Below are 23,094 nucleotides of genomic sequence, written 5' to 3'. Positions count from 1 at the left end.
ACTCAAGGAAATCTATAGATTCAATATTATTTCTATTAAAATACCAATGACATTCTTCACAAAAATACAAAAAACAAATGCTAAAATTAGTATGAAACCACAAATGACCCAGAATAGCCAAAGCAATCCTGAGCAAAAATAACAAAGCTGGAGGCATCACATTACCTTACCTCAAATTACACTACAAGCTCTATTAACCAAAATAGCATGGCACTACCATAAAAACAGACATAGACCAATGGAATAGAGTAGAGAACACAGAAATAAATACATTTATGGTCAATTCATTTTTGACAAAGTCCCTAATAATATACATTGGGGAAAGGACAGTCTCTTCTACAAATGGTGCTGGGGAAGCTGAATGTGCATATGCAGAAGAATGAAACTAGATCCCCCTCTCTCCCCATAGACAAAAATTAAATCAAAATTGATTAAATATTTAAATGTAAGCCCTGAAACTAGCAAATCACTAGAAGAAAACACTGGGGAAATGTTTCAGGACATTGGTCTGAGCAAATATTTTTTTTGCGTAAGTTCTCTAAAGCACAACCAAAGAAAAAATTGACAAAAGAGATCACATTAATTTAAAAACTTCTGCACAGCCAAGGACACAATCAAAAAATGAAGAGATTACCTATAGAATGGGACAGAACATTTGCAAACTGTTCAAATAGGTCACAGATTAATAACTAGAATATGTAAAAAAGTTAAACAACTCAAGAGCAAGAGATAAAATAACTAACCAAATTTTAAAATGGACAAAAGATCTTGTGGGCGATGGAAGATCCGCCGGGGAGTCTTGGCCAGCAAAAGGGTCCCGACCTGAAAGAGGAGGTGTGCAGAAATAAAGAGAGACAGAAAAGCTGGGGTCGGGAAGACTGAAAAGGCAATGCCTAAACAGAGAATTTATTTTTGTCCAGGGTCTCAATATAAACCTTAAGATCAAAGGTGTTTAGGTGTTTATACAATCAACAATGGAAAGTTACAAAATATAAGATCACAAAAACAATCTTAAGCATGACATTCAAGGATCATAAAAGTGGGCAGGTGGTACGCTTTATCTGTTTTTACCAAAACATGCTTTTGTAAATAACAATACCTAAGAGTCACAAAGTAAGCCATAAAGTCATTATCTAGGGTTCAAGGTAGTCATGGGGATAAGGTTAAGCTTCTTGAAAAACAAGGTCGTAAAAGTCAGCAGAGGCCTAATGGAGACATAACGTCTGACAAAACCACATGACACTTACCCAAGCGTCATTGCAGTCAGAAGTAGAAACCTTTGCAACATCAGTCATTTCTTAGTTCCTTCTTTCCCATAGCTCCACTGCCTCCAGCAGGAAACTGTGTTTGGGCTCAAGCTCACCGTCTGGTGAGGCCCACACATTAGGGGGGCCTCTCATGGGAGCATCCCCCACAGATCTTAACAGACATTTCTCAAAGGAACATACACAAATGGCCAACAGATACACAAAAAAATGTTCAACATTACTAATCATCAGATAAATGCAAATGAAAACCACAATGAGTTGCTATCTCACACTAGTTAAATAGCTTTTATCAAATAGACAAAAAATAATAATAATGGATGCAGATGAAGATAGGGAGAAAGGGACAATTTGGACAATGTTTGTGGAATATAAATTTGTAAATTTGTACAGCTACTACGGAAAAGAATATGGAGTTTCCTCAAAAAATTAAAATAAAACTACCATAAATCCATCAATCCTACTGTTGGGTATATATCCAAAAGAAAGTAAATCAGTATATCAAAGAGCTATCTGTTTTCTTATGTTTAGTGCAGCAGTATTCACACTAGTTAAGATATGGAATTAACCTCAGTGTCTATCAATGCATGAATGCATTTAAAAATGTAGTATATATACACAATGAAATATTATTCAGCCATTAAAAAGGAATAAAATCCTGTAATTTGCAATGTCATCTATAGAAGTGGAAGACATTACATTAAGTGAAATAAGCCAAGCATAGAAAGACAAATATCACATGTTCTCACTCATATGTGGGAGCTTTAAAAAAATGATCTCATGAGGGTAGAGAGTGGAATGGTGGGTAGCAGAGGCTGGGATGAATAGCATGAGAGGGGAATAAAGACAATCAGTTAATGGGTACAAAATGCAATTAGATGTAAGCAATAAAATCTAGTGCGACCCATCCTGCTTCTGCTTGCCCTTTGTGGGCTGTGCCCACTGCCTAACCAGTCCTAATGAGATGAATAGGGTACCTCAGTTGAAAATGCAGAAATCACCCACCTTCTGTGTTGGTCTCACCAGGAGCTGCAGACCGGAGCTGTTTCGATTCAGCCATCTTGCCATGAGGCCCTATTTTAAAATTCTTAATGATTGTCTGTAGGCTTTCACTTAACAAATAACAGAAATGTGCTATAAGAGTATTACTCAAGTAATATGCTCCCATTAGTGGTTTATAAAGTCAATTTATGTGGTCATAGACAGGGAGAAAAGAAATAGAATAAAGATTAGTGTATTGCCCATGAAAAGGTACTTGTTTCATGAACTAATTTTGGTTTTGAATATAAATTCATCTATGTACTAAGATGCAATAAAAAATATATCTCAATATTAATCATAGTTTAAAAGTGTGATAGACTATAGTTATAAATCTAAGAAATAAGTTTTTTGCTTATTAAAGTTATAAAAAATAAGTTATTTACTAACTTATTTTTTGATTTCCATTTAGTCCTCTTCTATTGTGATGTGTGAAAATTATTTTAAAAACAGACTTATAAAATGGAATTCAGATAAGATGATTCATATGAACTTTTCTACCTCATTATTACTTATGTTAGAAAATTAGTCAAAATTATCTTTTTGAAAAGGGATCAGAGAAAAATTAATCTCTACAGAGATAATAGTATTTCCTGATATTTTTCTGAGCAATGGCTCCAAGACCAGTCAAACAATTCTGAGAAGACCAAAGGATGATAAAGACATCTTAAAGGCATCCTTGTTTTACAACTAAAAGGTGTGGCACATACCTCAGAGAGATTTTTCTTAGTTTTCTTACTTAGATTTAACTATCTACTAAGATATTCAATCCAAAATAGAAAAATCCAGATCAATTAATACAAATGACAAAAATGTTCCTTGTTTTGTGTGCAACTTCTTCTAAAAAAGTAATAAAAATTTACTATAAAATTTTAAAATTTAAAACTAATTAGAATAAAATAAGCCCAATAGCAAAATAATTACTTTAAAATTATAAAAGCAACATTTCTAAAATTAGATACAAAAACTGCAGAAAAGGATAAGGAAGAAAACATTTAAAAACGATTATTTTACTAATGAAAATATTTCACTTTTAATAAATTCATTAAATTGAGGGTAGAGAATCTCTACTCTTCCTTAAGTAAATATTCAAATATTTCTGTCCTTGCATAAGTAGACTTTCAATATGCCAAGGTGAAAAAGGTCAGGGGCCAAGATCCTAGAACTCTTTTTTAGATTGAATCAAAACTGTATAAATCAAAGCAAAGTGTATGTTTGTGGTATTTAGGGCTGCTTAATCAGAGACTTGGACTGACCACAGAGGTCCTAGCTGAGGAAGTAGAAGAGATTGTTAGAGCTATCACATGGGGTAATGCTATGAAGACTCAGGATGAGGGCCAGGCCTCAGTATATCTCTATGCAGAGGATCACAGGCACAGACAGTGAAATCTGAAACTGATCATGACTTTCCCACAGAGATTAGAGAGAAGCAGTGAAGAAAAAGGTGAGTAGATTTACAAGCTGCCCGGGTGGGCTGCTGTCACTTAGGGAAGACAAGAATGAAGTAATCCTGCCAATGGCAGCTGGATTAGCAACTGTGAAGTACACTAAGCAAACACTTCATACCATAGGATTTCTCCCAGGGGTGAATACAAGGCTTACAACAAGTACTACAAGTGTTCTTCATAAGACTCACAGGTTTGGAGATCATTGACAGCCTGACAACTATCAGGAGAGTTTACTGGCCCCCAGGGAAGTCTGATGGAGAGAATGGATGGGCCTGCGTGGTGGCATTTTACTCTGAAGTTATGTTTTCCCCTGCACTCTGCTTCACAGAGGAGTCCTGGCCTTTGGGATGTGCTATGATTCATCCTTTGGGATCTTAAACTCTACCTAGATTCAAGTCATGTGCAAAGACAAAATAAAAGTGTCAACTGATACAACTCTGTTCAGAACAGGAGCTTTATCTGACCACTGGGACAGGACATAGTCAAAGACACACAACACAAAAATATGGGAATTGGTGAGAGGTCAGAGCAGTACTCCATCAATCAGCATGCAGATAATGTTTTATGACATTATTGATTAATTCTATAATTATATACTTACATAAAATGTGGAATATACTTATGTAGACTACGAAATATAAGAATACTTATATGGAATAATGGTTATAAGAAAGGACTCTGGAGTTATAAAAATCTAGGCTCCACGTCTGTTTTTGTTCTTTTAACTTATTTACTTGGTAATTTTTCTGAATGCTATTAAATTATTTATAAAAATGGCAAAATATCTACCTCACAGTGTTGCTTCCAGAATTTAATAATGTATGTAACAGTGGTTTGCACAAAATATATATGTGTATACTCATTAGATTGTCTCTATTAAAACTAATAATAGAAGAAAAAATATTACAATTGTGGGAATAAACAGTAAGATTCATAGAATTCAATATAGATGAAATGCAGAAGCTAGCTGGTCTAAAATCTTGACTGGTTTATGAATGCCAGAACCTATTATTACAGAGATACTAAATAGTTGATTTGATTTAATCACATTTAAAACCAAAGTAAATGTATAGGTGATCAAGTACCATGTACCAATGCTAATACAGATGTTGCCATTCAGATGGTCTGAAAAGTAATTTGTAATAGCCTTTAAGTAGTTACTTAATGTAGCCTCCTAAATGTCTAAATCAATACCAGGGTGTGCAGCTACTTACTTGTCCAGGGATATGTGATTCTTATCTATCTATCTATCTATCTATCTACATATCTATCTATCAATTGGTTTATTATTTGCAGTGTGTGTTTCTTCAGTGTAGCAGGAAGAACATATTTGTGACATCAGCACAAGTAATCACAATTATCAGGTACCTTGAATTACCATATTTTTGTTGTTCAATTCACATTATATAAATGACCTGATCATTTAAAATGATTTCAAAACTATGCTACAGGGCTGCAGTAACCAAAATAGCATGGTATTGGTACAAAAACAGACATACAGACCAATGGAACAGAATAGAAACCTCAAAAATAAGACCACACATCTATAACAATTTGATCTTTAACAAATCTACAAAAACAAGCAATGAGGAAAGAATTCTCTATTTAATAATTGGTTCTGAGAAAACTGGCTAGCTATATGCAGAAAACTGAAACTGGACGCTTCCCTTACACCTTACACAAAAATTAACTAAAGATGAATTAAAGACTTAAATGCAAAACCCAAAACTATTAAAACTCTAGAATAATACCTAAGCAACACCATTCATGACATAGACAAGGGTAAACATTTTATGATGAAATTTCCAATTGAAGCAAAAACTAACATTGGCAAATAGGATCTAAGTAAACTAAAGAACGTCTGCACAGCAAAGCAAACCATCATGGAAGAGAAACAGGCAACCTCAGAATGGGAGAAAATTTTTGCAATCTACCCATCTGACAAAGGAATAATATCCAGAATTTACAAGGACCTTAAACAAATGTACAAAAAAAAAAAAATAACAACTTCATCAAAAAGTGGGCAAAGGATATGAATGGACACTTCTCAAAAGAAGACATTTATGTGGCCAAGAAACGTATGAAAAAAAGTTCAACATCACTGATAGTTAGAGAAATGCAAATCAAAAGCACAATGAAATACCATCTCATGACAGTCAGAATGGCTATTATTAAAAAGTCAAGAAACAATAGGTTTTGTGAGGCTGTGGAGAAATAGGAACACATTATGTATGTATATATGTATGTATGCTAGTATGTATTGAGATGGAGTCTCATTCTGTCTCCCAGGCTGGAGTGCAGTGGTGCAATCTCAGCTTACTGCAAACTCTGCCTACCAGGTTCAAGCAATTTTCCTACCTCAGCCTCCTGAGTAGCTGGGATTACAGGTGTGCACCACCACACCCAGCTAATTTTTGTATTTTTAGTAGAGATGGGATTTTATCACATTGGCCAGACTGGTCTCGAACTCCTGACCTCAGGTAATCTGCCCACTTCAGTCTTCCAAAGTTCTGGGACTACAGGTATGAACCATTATGCCTGGCCTAGGAACACTTTTAGAATGTTGGTGAGAATGTAAATTAGTTCAATCATTCTGGAAGACACTGGGGTGATTCCTCAAGGATCTAGAACCAGAAATGTCTTTGACTTAGCAATCCAATTACTGGGTATATACTCAAATGAATATAAATCATTCTGTTATAAAGATACATGCACACATATGTTTATTGCAGCACTATTCACAATAGGAAAGACGTGGAACCAACCCAAATGTTCATTAATGATAGACTGGATAAAGAAAATGTGGTACATATACACCATAGAATACTATGCAGCCATAAAAAAGAATGACATCATGTCCTTTGTAGGGACATGGATTAAGCTGGAAGCCATTATCCTCAGAAAACTAACACAGGAACAGAAAACCAAACACCACATGTTCTCACTCATAAGTGGGGGTTCAACAATGAGAACACCTGCATACAGATGGACACAGGGAGGGGAAAAACACACACCAGGGCCTTTCAGCGTTCGGGGGTGAGAAGAAGGAGAGCATCAACACAAATAACTAATGCATGTGGGGCTTAAAAACCTAAGTGACAGGTTGATAGGTGTGGCAAACCACAATGGCACATGTATACCTATTTAACATTACATGTTATGCACATGTATCCTGGAACTTAAAGTAGCCAATAATAATAATAACAATAATAATAATAATAATAATAATGAGGTCATTTAAAAAGTAATAAGTCCAAAGTGAGAGAGATTTCATGGTAGGTATAGCAACTCAGTCCTATAAAAGGTGTTGTGGATAAAAAATTATTCTTGTAATTCATGAATTCCTGTAATGCATGGATTGCTTTATTCATTGCAATCCATGAGATCACTAGTGCTGTGTGTTCTGATGCCATGAAGGAACTGCATCGCTTCCAAGGTCACAAGTATTTCTTAAAATCCAGTGATACCATAAGATGAGTTCCAAACATTCCTATACTCTGGATACGTATTCCCAAAGCTTGAGATCACTCACAGGAGGAGACTAAGATTAAGGCGTTTAAGGAGGATAGAAAAGGATGGCCTAAATTCCTGTTTAGAGTATTAGCAGTATGGGAAGGAGATTATGAGTTAGGTGAAACTTAAAGTCACTTTACACAATCAAGCCTAAAACTGACTGACAGACTCAGCCTACTGGAATGAAGGACCCTGGATTAGTCTCTGTTGGGTCTAGACTGAGTACCTCTAATTGCCAATTTGAAAGGGAAGTCCCAAGTCTTAGCACAGACTCCGACCTCTATTATTTATGCGATCCCACTTAATTACCTTGAGCCTTAATTTTCTGATTTTGAAATCTAAGGTTAATATGTATTTGATCAATTCACTAGATTGATATGATATATGTTGATAACATTAAGTTAGCATGGTTCACCCAGGACTTATACATTCTGCAATTGGAATAAAATGCAGACAACATGAGAGAAATTGCTATTCAAATTATTCACCTTGAAGGAAAAGCAAACTATGATACAAGCTACAAAGGTATACTATTTAGTAATTTGAAAAGAAAAGTAAACTCAATTTAATTGGAAAGTGAAGAATAGCCTCTTAAGAGAATGAGGAAGGGCCATGTAGGGAAATTGTCCTCGTAGGGGTTTCAGTTTACAATATATTAATTTTAAGGACACATTAACACTAAAACCATGTTTTGACATAATCATGGACTCAGTTTCTTAAATGTCTACTGTGAATCTAGCATTACCTTTAGTACCAGAATAATAGACATAGCTCCCATATTCAAAGAGGTATCTAAGTGGCTATACTAACAAAGGGCAAAGATACAAAGCGGATAAAAATGACATCCATGTTCTGGGAGAGGTCCCATTAGAAACATTTTTGCTTGTCAGTTTTGCAAAACAGGCATCTCCCCCAGAAATCCTGCACATGCAACTGTGTGATGCTACTAACAAAGTGACTGTTCATCAGTCATTTTGTGTTTTTTGGTACCACTATCCCTGGCATCTTCCCTAGTTTTAAGCCACTAATATATTTATTTATTTTTCCATTATAATAAAATACCCATAATATAACATTTAGCATTTTAACAATTTGAAAATGTAAACTGCAATGGGATTTAATAATTCACAAAGTTGTGCAATCATCACCACTACCTACTTCAAGAACATCATCATCCCAAAAGTAAGCTACGTACTCGTTAAGCAGTAACTTACTGTTCTTTTTTCTCTCAGTCACTGGCAACTATCAATTTGCTTTGTATACTTTAGATTTTTTATGTAAATGAAATCACACAATACGTAGCCTTAAGTTTAACTTCTTTCACTTAGCCTACTGTTTTCATTCTTCATCCATGTTTTTGTGACTGAGAAATGTTCCACTGTGCGTATGTGTATGTGTGTATGTGCATACACACACAGTGCACACATGTTTTGTTTATCCATGAATCAACTGGTGAACCTTTGGGTTATTTCTACCTTTTCACTATTGCAAATAATGCCACCATAGATATTCATGTACACAGTTATATTCAAACAAGCTGTCATCATTTTAATGCCCCCTTTCATCTTCTATACTAAGACTAAGCTCTTCTCTCAGTGTGATGTCAGCCTCCTTATGCTTTTCTAGAGTCTTCTGCTACTACTAGCTCTTTTTATGCAATCCCACCCAACTCTTATACAAATGCGATGACCAAGTCTGCCACACACCTCATGCTTTGCCACTGCCTGAAATGTTCTCATCAGCCTGTTGAACACTTACTTTCTGGCTTTTCTAGAAGCAGCTCAGTCATCATTTCCTGCTGGAAGCCAGACCTTCTGTGTCCTTCAGCTCATCTAACTCACGCATGCATTAATCAATAGGCCAATTCCAGTCTATTCCTCTCATTTATGTGAATACAGGTCAGTCTCTTTGCTAAGCCATCAGTTTCAGTGTGGTATAAAGTATAAGGTATAAAGTAAGTTTGATTCATCTGTGAATCCCAGCAGAGAATTTTACCACATAGTAGATATTCCATAAATGTTTGTTGAGTGAATGCACTAAATGTAAAGATGAATGGCATTTGTATTCCATGAAGCAAAAGTAGAGCTCTGCAGACTTAATCCTGTCTTTAAGCAGCATTTGTCATCTCCCTTATGTCTCTCTACCTCAGACAATTAATCTTTCAAGCTTACCTCCTGAAAATAGACTGTAGAAAATAACCAAGATCTAGGGAAGAACAATGGATATGGTCAGAAAAGACAAATGTGATTTATGGCACTTCCATCCTTATCTCCTAGGGTCCATGTCAATTCACTTTGCTTTTTGAGTCTCTAATAGAGGCTAAAGTAGTCTCAAGTACAATATCAAAAGTCTCAGCTTTAGTGCCACTTTAGCTCTCAGACACTGGCCAGGTGATCTCCAGCTACATATTTATTTTGACTCAATAATTTAAAGTATTCAGTGGAGTAACTTATAATAATATTTTTACCAAGTAGGTTAAAATACATTGAAAACATATTCAATCCAATAATTCTTAATTGGCTATGCTTAATTAATTCTTAATTAGCCAATTAAGAATTGTTGGATTGTCTTCTAAACAAATTAGAACATATAGTTTAGAAGAGAAAACTATATGTTCTACTTAAAGTGGTAAACTCTCACCATGCCTTCATTGAAACAAATTCTGTTTTTTAGTCATGGTAAAACTCAATAATTACTTCTGAGAAGGGTTCCTGGCTATTCCAGTCTACATTAATTTTCCCCTTTTTTCTGCACTCATTGTACCTTTATCTTTCTTATCTTTCTTTCTCATATTATCTCCCATCGCCCTGTGTGCCTTGATATATTTGTCTCTGTTTCCTAGTAAGTCATAAGTTTGGAGATGACAGAAGCTATGTTTTACCTACAGTGATTAATACAGTGCCCTATACATAGAAGGTGCTCAATCAATGATGTTGAATGGATGTCATACACATTTAATCAAGTTTGACAGAAACCTGGTATTGCTATTACAACAGTGAAACAGTCAAGTAGTCATGAGCACTAGATTTAAGCCATCTTGCAGAATGATAATTCAGGCAGCCAGAAAAATATTTATATCAAGTGAAATAAAGTTTTATATACCATTAGCACAACCAAGGTTGGGGCTCGAGGAAGGCTTATTTGTAAAAAGATGGTTACAGAAACTTGTGAAGAGGAATCTCTACTTTCCAACTTTGGGTAATGATGCCTGCCATAAAATTATCTCTCAGTAAAGTAATTAATTTAATTTTACATAATAGGCAATCTCTTCCTCATTTTATATTTTTATAGCATTTCAGAATTAAAACAATTACTGTAGCTCAAAAGTGACAGAACCAAAAACAAGAACATGTTACATTCTATCCCTTTCATCTCAGAAGACCCTCAAGAGTAAGTATAGAAAATAATCCTCTTAAATTACTCTGCAGTACTATTTAGAAGGGAAAGGGAAGAGTGTCAAACCATTATATCCAATTTGATAGCGTCTTCTGGCTTGTCATAAATTATAACTTTACATGATAACACTCTCTATAATATGCTTATATATTTACTAAATTAACCAAAAAGAAATCGTAAGCTCAGAATTACAACTGCATAATTGCCAGTTAGTACATTTTTCCAGTTATTAAATAAGCTTTTATAAAGCAGCTGTAGTCAAAAGACTCTGCTGACTTAGGAAAGAGCTAAAAGAGAATCCTTGTTTAAGGATTCATAGATACAGGAGCAAAAATGTGATAAATTATTTTCTAATTTCCTCTAGTGAGTTTGTTTTCAGTGGAACTAAGAAATAAAATAGCTAGAATAATTCGTAGGAAGGAAAATCACTACTATAATTTCCATTAACATTTTTTATTATAAATTTCCAATTGGGAGGGTTTTTCTTGGTGAACTTATCTGTTATCAAAAGAAATTGGGCAGAGAAACAAAAGGATTCAAAAATTTTATTTTTTATTATATCCCTCTCTGTGAAAAGTTTTTATAAGCATATTTTTCTATAAGCATAGAAATCATTTTTGTGAAGACAAACCTTCTAAGCTTGATCCAAGTCACTTATTTGTGTCTTTGCTCTTCTGAGAGTTGTTTTCATATAACGGAAGATATAAAACTCTATGTATTTATCAGTCTTTATAGCGTTATTGTGATTTTATTGAAGCATACTCTATTTGCACATTGACTTCGAAAGAATGATGCTAGCATCTTTCATTAACTCTCATTACTCCATAAAAATATATCTTTGGTTTTATCCTTAATATAATGTCGTAAATTTACATAGCATTTAATATTACCTATTCCACATATTTTCACTTCAGACATTTTGATATTCTAATAGAGCCACAGATGCTGATTTCATATAATGATATTTGATTTCCAGTAAAAAGTGTTACTATTAACTGTATTTCTTTCCCCCATTATGGGAGAGTCTACCACAAAATTTAAGTATACATTTAAATTTAGAGAGTATTTACTCATCTCATCTATGTGATAAGGAGTATGTGTCTTTGTTTCTGCTCTTAAGAAGTTATAATGTCACACATGCAAACACTTTTGTTAGCAGCATATGATAATAGATGCAAAAAGAATCAAAGAAAAAAACAACGTCCAGACATGACCTTAGACACGCAATGATAGCACAAGGGAACAGAGAATAATAGGGATACTACCATTTAAGGATTGTCAAGGAAGATACAGTCAGACTTCTGAATATCTAAAGAAGAACATTTCTCACATAGGGACTATTGTAGCCCAGGGATTGGAATGGGCTTGATGTTGAATATAGTTGGTATTAAAAATAAATGAATGAATTAATTAAGGGCACAATTCATTCATGCTTTGATGTTAAGAATTACTAACTTTGGCAGCGATCCAAGATGGCTGAATAGGAACAGCTCTGAAGTGCATTTCCCAGCGAGAGCAATGCAGAGGGTGAGTGATCACCGAATTTCCAAACAAATTTTTACTGCCCACAGACCAGAAGATTCCTGAGCAGAAAAGCACCACAAGTCTCCAGCATGGCTGTTTCAGTCAGTGCAGTGGGTCTCCACACAAAACCTCACACAAATTGGGACACCCATTTCAACTGGCTCCTGGAACACCTGGGAGACAGAGTCGCTGATTCACCTGAAAAAAAGGGGCTGAAATAGGGAGCCAGATGATCTGGCTTGGTGGATCCCACCCCTAAAATGACCAGCAATCTGAAACACTCTGATTGAGAGTTTCACAGCAAGCACAGCTGGACCTGGGATAGTCCAGCTTTGCGGGGCGGGGGGGGGGGGGGAAGGGGGGCTGCCATTACCAAGGCAGTCCACCATTACTGTGGCAGACTGCCATTACCGAGACAGTTCTAACTATACCTCTATACACAAAGCTGCAAGGAAGTTCACACAGCAGCTGGGCAGAGGCCACGGCAGCTCAGCGATGCCTCTGCTGGCAGACTGTGACTAGGCTGCCTCCTCACTGGGCAGGGCATCTCTGAAAAAAAGGCAGCAGCACATCAGGAACTTATTAGTAAAGCCCTACCTTCCCAGGACAGAGCACCTGGGAAAAAAAGGTGGTTATGAGTTCTGCTGCAGCAGACTTAAACATATCTGCCCAGCAGCTCTGAATGGAACAACGGAGCTCACAGCTCAGCACTTGAGCTCCTATAAGGGACAGACTGCCTCCTCAAGCAGCTTCCTAACCACCGTATATGCAAAGAGACACCTCATAAAGGAGAGCTCAGGCTGACATCTGGTGAGTATCCTTCTGGGACAAAGATGATAGAAGAAGAAACTGGTAGCAAACCTTATTGGTCTGCAATTGCCACAGATGATCCCCAGGCAAGCAGGGTCTGGAGTGGACCTCCAGCAGAGGTTAGCTATTGCAATTCTATAGGGAACAAACCGCTTATTTTATATTTATATTAGCAGATAACTTTATGAAATCATTTAGAATAATATTTAAATTTGAGATTTTATGGAGATATGAAACCACTTTTAAAGAAATAATTAGGTCCATATACAATCATGCTAAATATATGTATTATATTTGTGTGAAAATACTATAAAGAATAGATAATCAGTGTTGGGCTTCATATTTTCACAATGTAAAATTGTATATCCTGCAAGTCTCTTATTCCAGACAAACCAGAGAAGCTGAAAATGTACTTACATACACAAACACACGAATATTGTTCAGTCTTAGAAAAGTAAAGCAATCTTGCCATTTGCAACCACATGGATGAATCTGGAGGGCATTATGCTAAATGAAAGAAGCCAGACACAGAAAGACACATACTCCATGACCTCACTTATATGTGGAATCTAAAAAAGTCAAACTCACAGAAACAGAGTAAAAGGGTAGTTAAGCATAAATGCAGCAGGGAAAATAGTCAGATGGTCAAAGGGTATAAACTCAGTTATAAGATACATAATTTCTGGAGACCTAATGTACAACATTGTGACTGTAGTTCGTAGTAATGAATGCTTCAAATTTGCTAAGAGAGTACATCTTGTTTTCTTGTCACAAAAAAGGTAACTATGTGAAGTGATGAATATAGTATTTATCATGATTTTGGTAATCATTTCATAATGTATACATATATAAGGACATCATGTTGTCTACCTTAAATATGTATAATCTTTATCTGTCAAATACACTTCAATAAAATTTGGGGGGAAACAGCTTGAAAGCATTTTGGTGATAACAAGGCAGCCAGGACTTAGTTAAAATTTTGAGGAGAGGCAAAGTGCAGTGAGAGGAGACTAATATTCAGCTCCACTTTCCCACAACATGTCTGGAGACTGGATGGTCAAGCAGAACTTAGGCAATTTCCAGATGTTTAGGGAGATAAATACCAAATTTGGAACAAATTTCAGTGCTTTTCTTCCTTTGTGTAAAGCCATATATCCATCTAGTGTAATTTCAATTTTGTCTGAAACACTTTTATTTAAACATTTTTTGTAGTGTTGCTCTGATGGTTATAATCTTTTTTAATTTTTGTATTTTTGAAATCAATTTTATTTCACCTGCATTTTTGAAAAATATATTTAGAGAATTCTAGTGGGACAGTATTATTTCCTGATCACTTTAAAGATGTGATTTTACCATATTTTCCCTTGTTATTTTCTACAGAAAATTTGATATCATCATTGTTGTTTTTTAATATGTAATATGTCTTTAATCTTTGGGATACTTTTAGGATTTTCTCTTTACTGATGATATGCTGTATCTTGATGTTATTTTATTCATGTTTCTTATGCTTTTATTTCATTGAGTTTCTTGGGTATGTGGAGCTATAGTTTTGTAAAACAAATTTGGAATAATTTAGGCCATTATTTCCTCAAATATTTTTTCTGTCCATCTCTTACTTCGTTGAACAGTGGCTTGTGGTTCTCTTTGAAGGGATCCTTAACATCCCTTTTAAGTTGTATTCCTAGGTATTTTATTCTCTTTGTAGCAATTGTGAATGGAATTTCACTAATGATTTAACTCTCTGTCTGTTATTGGTGTATATGAAGGCTTATGATTTTTGCACATTGATTTTGTATCCTGAGACTGCTGAAGTTTATCAGCTTAGGAAGATTTTGGGCTGAGATGATGGGTTCTTCTAAATATACAATCATGTCATCTGCAAATAGAGACCATTGACTTCCTTTTTTCCTAATTGAATACCTTTTAGTTCTTTCTCTTTCCTGATTGCCCTGGCCAGAACTTCCAATGATATGTTGAATAGGAGTGGAGAGAGAGGGCATTCTCGTCTTGTGCTGGTTTTCAAAGGGAATGCTTCCAGATTTTGCCCATTTAGAATGATATTGGTTGTGGGTTTGTCATAAATAGCTCTTATTATTTTGAGATATGTTCCATCAATACATAGTTTATCAAGAATTTTTAGCATGAAGGGGTGTTGAATTTGGTCGAAGACCTTCTCTGCATCTCTTGAGATAATCATGTGTTTTTTGTCTTTGGTTCTGTTTATATGATGGATTATGTTTATTGATTTGCATATGTTGAATGAACCTTGCATTCCAGGGATGGAGCCAACTTGATTGTGGTAGATAAGTTTTTTTTAAGATCAGTATTTTATTGAGGATTTTCACATCGATGCTCATCAGGGATATTGGCCTGAAATTTTCTTTTTTTGTTGTGTCTCTGCCAGGTTTTGGTATCAGGATGATGTTTAGCATATGTAGGTTTTTATGGTTGAAAGGAGTTTGGAATTAATTGCCTATATTGTGAAAATCAGGAACTTTATATGTCTGTTTATAAATATTTTGCTTAATTTTTACTGAATGTAAAGTGTCCACACATATCAGTCATGTAAGTATCTCCATTGCAACTGATTTCTCAAATATTTCAAAAGAAATAACACAGTCTACTGACTAGGAAGTTTGTAAACATAGAAGTATAACTGGTTGGTGTGTATGTGTATAAGTGTATGGTCTATGAATTCATGCTTTATTTAAAATGTTAATAATTCATAAGGAAAAATAAAACTCAGTGAGAAATAATATATGTAAGTTAAGAAACAAAAGGAATGAACTAATTTTATTGATTTGGCAAATGTTTAATTTTTAATCTCAAATTAATAACCAAAGAACATAATTAACTGTTGAAACTAATTAAGTGATATGCATTATTTCTAAGTAGAAGCTGAAGAAATACAAACTGAAGCCAAGAAACAAAATAGATTCCAGCCTCAGACAAATACAATCCAGTGGATTGTAGCAGAAATGTGATTTTAACTAGATATCAAACAAAATAGGACAAGAGACAAAAAAATCTCTTGTGGTAATAGAGCAAAAAACAAACAAACAAACAATCAAAACAAAAATAACACAACTAAAAAATATTCCATGAAGATGAATTTTACCTGGTGATAAAAAGATGAGATGAAGCAATTTTTAAATGAGTGATAAACCACTCAATATTTTACAGTTGAATAATTCAGTTTTAATCAAAAAGGAATCCAATAAATCAATCAAATTCTTATAAAAGATACAGTATAGATTTTATTATAACATCTGTAACTAGAAATATAAAACATTAATTTCAGGTTTGAAAAAAAATTCAAATTGTCATGCTTATCCCTCCCACATGTAGTATGTATACAGAGATATATTTCATTTTAAATATTTAAATGTAATTGTCAACTATGTTTGATTCTAAGCTATTGATTTTCACCAAGTAATTCTTAGAGAGACTAATTTTTTCCATCATTCTTTTCAACATTATTATAAATAGGACCATCTGCGAATTTCAAGCTTTTATATGGTTTAACTAAATGTGGATACAAAGTCATTTTACAGAAGATTTAATAGCTCAGATGGCTTTTAGTTTAGCCTTTTCCTTAGAATTTGATATCATACTAGTAATACTAACACTTCTAAAAAAAATCAAGCAGAAATAGAAATTTATTAAAAATGAATAAGACACAAAAGTAATTATACATAAATGTAAAGGAAAATATTATTTTCTTAAATAACAGTGGAAAGTAAAAGTAAAGTGTATATATTCAATGTAAAAATTCTTTCCTTTTTGAGTTAATCCTCATAGCTACTCTGCAAACCCTTTTTAATATTTACCATTGTCTTTACAGCTCATATTTTGACATAGAAATTCCACTTCCAAGAAAGTACAATAAGAAAATAATCAGTGGTGGCTGCAAGATAATATTCAATTTAATACACAGTGTTTATAACAACAGTTTTGAAAATAACCTGGATATTAGATATTTTAAAAGGTTAAAAATTGATTTAGAGTCAGGAAGGCAACCTAGGTCCAAAAGAAAGCACACAGGTGAAGGCAGCCCATTGGAGGCCCCACTTGGGCCAGGAGGGCATCTTACAGTGAGTGACCTGGAGCAGCAGGAGTTAAGCTCCACAGAATGCCTAGACCTGGGCATGCAGGTTCTCTGCCTTGGGCACACATTTCAGGGGCCCTGCACATTAGAATATCTTTCTTTGCATGGAAAAACAGGGGCTATAGCCCTAGGCCAGCAACTGTGTAAGCCTGTTCTGTTTCTCTCCTTGGAGACACTCTAACCTTTTATACCTTCCTAACCCCACGTGAGATCACATAAGTGTTCCAAGTACCATGAGGATTCATGTCTATGAGATGGTTTCTGGACCCATAACTTCTATTATGGTTACAGAAAGATGACTGGCAAGGATCACACCCACAGGCAGGGGCTGTATTTCTTTTACTAGAGAGCAGAAGATTGATGTGCAGGAAAGGTGCTGAGATGCTGAGTTCTTTCTTTTCAACAGAGGAGAGAGTTCAGGACTTTGGGCAACTGGCACAGTTTACGGACTGTAGCCAAATGTGTGACCAGTATGCCTATTCTTTCCCTTTTGCTTTCCAGTTGCTGTGCTGCCTATGGTCTCCAGGCCCTGAAGGCTGAGGAGATGGCAGTAGTCATCCTGTTCCTAGGAGTTTACTATCACTGGTGCTCTTCACAGGTTCCCCACCATATATCAGGCAACCCTTAAGGAGTGTCTCAGCTTATCCTTGGAGGGTTTTCATGACCATCAACAACTTACTTCAATCAATGTACTCTATTACCACTGATTTGCCAATAATATGCTTTCTTTTCTGTAAGTCTAAGGCATACCAAAGGAAAGATAAATATTCCTTGTGCAAATAAAATTAGTCTTTTAGCTCTGTGTAGAAACTCTTCCCTACTCTGCCACTTAGTACTATTGCTTGGAGGGTAGGAAGGTAGGGAACGTGATTAAAATCGAAAGAGATTATATTCTCTGATTACAATGATAACAGAATTCAAGAGAAGAGAGGTTGAAGGATGTGTTGTTTGCCATCTTTACTATAAAGTTCTGTATGGTAAAGTCAATATAATCAGAAAATGAACTATCATTCATATTTTATCTGAATACTGCAGGCATAACTCACATTTATAGTCACTATCAATGAAACATAGTAATGAACTTTGGATGAGTCATTAAAAGCCAAAGTTCATGGGCTACGAGGTGGATGATACAGTCTCATGAGAAATAATGTAGTCAGCAATAAATAAGTGTTATTAGGAAACTGCAGGAGGAAGATTATTAATATCATTTCAATACAGATGGCTTCAGAAAGCATTTCAAGTAATAACAGCACTGCTCTTTTCTCCTGGGAGATATGAAATTAGCCAGTAATGGTACATTTGACAAAACAAAATAGAAAAATCTGATTTCTGGATCTGTACAGAAAGAAATAGTGTCTAGACATCATGAATATTCACATACACTGATTTGACAATAAACACATACATGATACTACTCATTTTTATTTATTGATATGCCTCCATACCTTACATGAAGTCATGGAGTTTCTAAATCATTTTAATCAAAATATTTATATAGACAAAAGCCACTAAAATATTTTTCTGTGGCCCCACAAAACCTGTTGATGGCCTTGTTACTACACTTAGAACTAGGACAGTTAAGCACAAAGAAACTATACTGAGTACAATGGGATTCAGGCTTCTTACTCTTGGAAAAGGGAAGTACAAATAGGTGGAGAGACACAACTAGTATGAACTCTGCATTGTTACACTAGAAATAGAGTTGCTGGTATAATCACATGAGTTTCACTGTATAGAGATAGAAATATGGATATGGATAGAGAGATGAATGCTTATAGATATAAATATATGCACATATAAATATACATTTATTCCAGCCCTTTACTTTGCAAAGGCACCTGAAGAACAACACATCAGTAGCAATGAGTACATCTAGAATACAGATGTTGGTTGCTAATTATATTCTCCCCGGAAAGAATCCAGAACTTTTTGAAAATGGTGGATCTAGGGATGGGACAGGGAAAGTAAAAGATGAATGTAGAACATCTGCATGAGTGAGAGACACTCAAAAATGATGGGGACATGACAAAAAGATACAGGGATGAAATGAAAGAAACTCAAACAGCCAATTGTAAAGTAATTTCAGAAGAAAACATGTAATGATAAGAGTGAATTATAATGTTAAATAAATGAGGAATCCATAAATAAGTAAATAAATAACCAGAAGGTAAGGAAATGCTCTTTCTGACAATAAAAGCCAACTATTAATTATAAGTAAATAGCAGAATGAAATAATCACTATTGGGAAACAATATAAAAACTTTAAGCAAGGAAAAAACATCAATAGATGCTAAAATGCTGGGAGACAGTGAGATGAGAAACAGGATTATATATAGCCTGAAAATATTTCATCACATTTATTACAAATTAACATGTTGTAATATAAAATATTACAAAGGGAAAACATGTTTATTACCCAGGGGAAATGTAACTTTATAGTCTATCAGATTTCATCTTAGTAACTGAATGATGAAAGTAAGACTATTAGTAATGGGACACATCAACATTATCTGGTACCTGGTAGAATGCAGTGCAAGAATACAGCATTACTTCTGTGATATTCTGGATGATATTTCCTCCAGATTGGACTTAGGTCCAATTATGAGGAAACACTGAACGAAGACACTTGGTTGACAGAAAACTAAGTGGAGACTGTTCTTGAAGCAAGGCTGAGAGTTACATACAATATTGCTCTCTATGATATAAACAGAAATAATGGAGGATAATCAATGTTCTGCCTATTTTGAACAGCTCTTATGTTCTTTTTTTTTCTTTTTTTTTTTTCATGCTTAGTTACCTGTGGATCTGGGGAGTTTCTCTCTTTATTTTCTCCTAGAGCTAAACCCTATTGTTAATATATTCATCTTTCTCTCTCAGGACTCTATTGTCATTGTGTTTTATTAGCCTGTGACATGAGTTAATAAATGTTGTCTTGTCAAACTAAGCATGTAGATTGACATGAGTGCAATGGTCATTCCTCAGGAGGCCAAAGCAATTTTGATCTGACTCAATGGCATCAGACAGAAACATTTAGCAGGTCTAAGTCAGGTTTTATTGAGAATAGGAATTCAGGAATCTCCCTCTTGCTGGAGAGGAAACGGGGAAATTAGCTGAGTGGACATGTGTAGAATTCTCAAGGAATAATAGAAACCTAGAAAGTTATCTACATTAGCAAAAATGGAATGGCATTTAAAAGATAGTACTGGTTCTCTAATTTAGTGTGGCAAATTATCACTGACTAGCTTGAAAACAATGAATTTACTAGGTTCCATTTCCCAAAATTTTGATTCAGTAGATCTGGGTTGGGGCTCAGAAAAGTTTTATTATTATCAAGATCTTAGTAGATTCTTTTCCATACTAATCAGAGAACCAACACCATAGCAGTATCTTACAAAACTCATTCTGCTATTGTTAGTATTGACAACTGCTGCTGTTAACATAAATAACTTTCCTGGACTTTGTAATTTCTCAAAAGATATTTGACCCTCTACAAAGTTTCTATTTAGTTATTTTCTTTGCCTCCTCATCAGGGCAAGCAAAAGAGCTGGGTGTGGAGAGCATGGACCATACTCTGAAAGACACTGAATTATTGGATTAAAGAGTTCATATATCTAAATTAAAAAGTAAAAAAATTAACATATATAATAATGATATGTGTGACACTCATATATAATAAATAATATATGTAATATAATCACTTATAATTACATATATAGCATTCACTTTTTAATATAGATATATGCACTCTTTAATCCAAAAATTCAATCCATATATAATATTTATATATATTCACTTTTTAATATAGCTATATTAGATGATGGTATAGATATAGATAAATATAGATTATAGATACAGATAGATGTAGATAGCACACTGCAGATCTTGACACAGTGGGAAAGCTGTTAGTTGTACCCAGTTTTAAACTGGTCTCTGACAGATGAATATATGAGATCAAGTACTTACCTTTCTACATGGTCTTCTCTTGGAATGCCCTCTTCCTCTGGCATCTGTTCTTAGGAAAATAGTTTCTGAGAACATCCTGCTTCCAAAGCCTCACTTACCGCTTCTTTTTCACCTATGCTCTACCATACAATTAGCACATCAGATTTATTTAGTTAACAATTTCACAAATTGAGATGTCTTCCTCACCTTTGTGATATCATTATCTATCACAGTGCCTGACACATACCAGATACCCTCAAATTATATGTTAAACTAAAATAACTACTTATGTCTATTTTATGTTGTTGTGCACAAAGTTAGCCTAAAATTGCACAAAGTTACCCTAAGACAACACACATTTATTATCTTACAATTTCTGTGGGTCAGAAATTTTGCATAATTTAGCTGGGCCCTCTACTCAGGTTCTCATGAGGCTGAAATCACAGTGTTGACGTAGTACATCCTTATCCTGGAAATTCAGTTAGGGAAAGATCAACTTCCAAGCTCTCTTAAATTATTTAAAGAACTACTTCTTTGCAGTGGGATGGCAGAGGTCCCTATATTCATGCTGTTGGCTGGGATCTGTCCTCAGCTCTCAGAAATTGCTCATAATGTCAGGCCACATAGGCCTGTTTCTTATACTTTGATTGTCTCTAATTTCTTATCTCTAACATCCAGATTATTAAAAAAAAAAAAAAAAAAGGATCACCTGATTTGGTAAGGCCCATCTGAATTTATGGAGGTGATTATACAGGAAAATCTTAACAAGGACCAATAATCTCTGGAGCTATCTTATAATTCTGCCTGCCACAACCCTTAATAAATTAAGATCTCAAAATATTCATTCTAATTCATGTGTTGTTCAATTTTATGTGCAGCTCCACATTCAAACATTTTATTATCTATTATGTATAGTCAGACAAACAATCAACCATAGCAATTTGATTAACTAACTGTTTTGCAAGTCAATTTTCTTTTTCCCAGTGCTGGTAAATGTCAAAGTCTAGTACTATGGCAAAAAAAAAAAAAAAAAAAAAAAAAATGTGGCTGCTAAAAATTCCTTCTATCTTAAGTAAGATAATGGGAGGAAATTGATGCCTAACATTGACCTTTCCTCCATTTGTATAGATAACAATAAAGTAGCTAACTTAAAAATGACTGCTTGCTTTGACCAGGTATTGTGCTACTGCATACATTATGTTATTCAATTTTAAGTGAATCATATTAAGTTTACCATTACTGTCCCTATTTTACAGATTATGAAGCCTAAGCTAAGAGAGAAATTTAATATAGATTTTGAGGCTTTTACAAGAAACATCCCTCTCTAGAAAAAGAGCTATGTCTAACTCATAATGAAATGAGTTTCTATCCATGCGTCTGTTTTTTCTTATCATTCTTTATCTTCCTAAAATTCATATTTGAGATTATTTGTTAAAGAAACTAAAATAGTTATCTCTTTCTCTACAATGCCTTTAAATTTTCATTTCAAAATGGACTATTATATCAGCAATGTACAATTGAAGGTAACCTTTGTAAAACAATAAAGATATCATTTTGTTCCGGAAACACAGTAACAGATTCAATATGACACAAAGGAGTTCACAGCATGTTACCACCTTTCCATTCTCAGAAAAGAAATATATGTTTAAAACCCAAATAAATTAGTCAAATTAATAATGCTTCACTAAATGAAAACATTAAATTTTGAATGTGTGTAACTAACTAGGCATAAGTAATTTTCAAAATTAAACAGTTTAAATCTTTCATAGGTATGCCCTTAATAAAAAGGTAGAAAAACTACTGTGCTAATAAATATAAATATGCATATACACGCAAAATAATATTTCTCATAATATTTCTAGTACCCAACTACTTAATTAGTATTTATTCAGTTAACATTTTCACAAATTAAGATGTCTTCTTCACCTCTGTGGCATCATTATCTATCACAGTGCCTGATACATACCAGATACCTTCAAATTATATATTAAACTAAAATATGTTAAACTAAAGTATTAACTAACTGGGTACCAGAGTGAATGGTACT

At 34.4% G+C, this 23,094-nt stretch overlaps 1 long non-coding RNA gene across 1 annotated transcript in view; it reads right to left on the bottom strand.

Moving 5' to 3' along the window:
* Positions 1-1,891: 1,891 nt before the first annotated feature.
* LOC116556378 overlaps positions 1,892-23,094 on the bottom strand; it is a 198,014-nt gene continuing 176,811 nt past the window's right edge. The window contains exon 3 of the long non-coding RNA XR_004270969.1: positions 1,892-2,377. This is a non-coding gene — a long non-coding RNA (uncharacterized LOC116556378). The remainder of the gene's footprint in view (positions 2,378-23,094) is intronic.

Source organism: Sapajus apella, unplaced genomic scaffold, assembly GCF_009761245.1.
Source record: "Sapajus apella isolate SASKATOON/1434 unplaced genomic scaffold, GSC_monkey_1.0 scaffold16, whole genome shotgun sequence".
Taxonomy (NCBI): Eukaryota; Metazoa; Chordata; class Mammalia; order Primates; family Cebidae; genus Sapajus; species Sapajus apella.
This window is presented reverse-complemented; position numbering and strand designations above follow the sequence as displayed.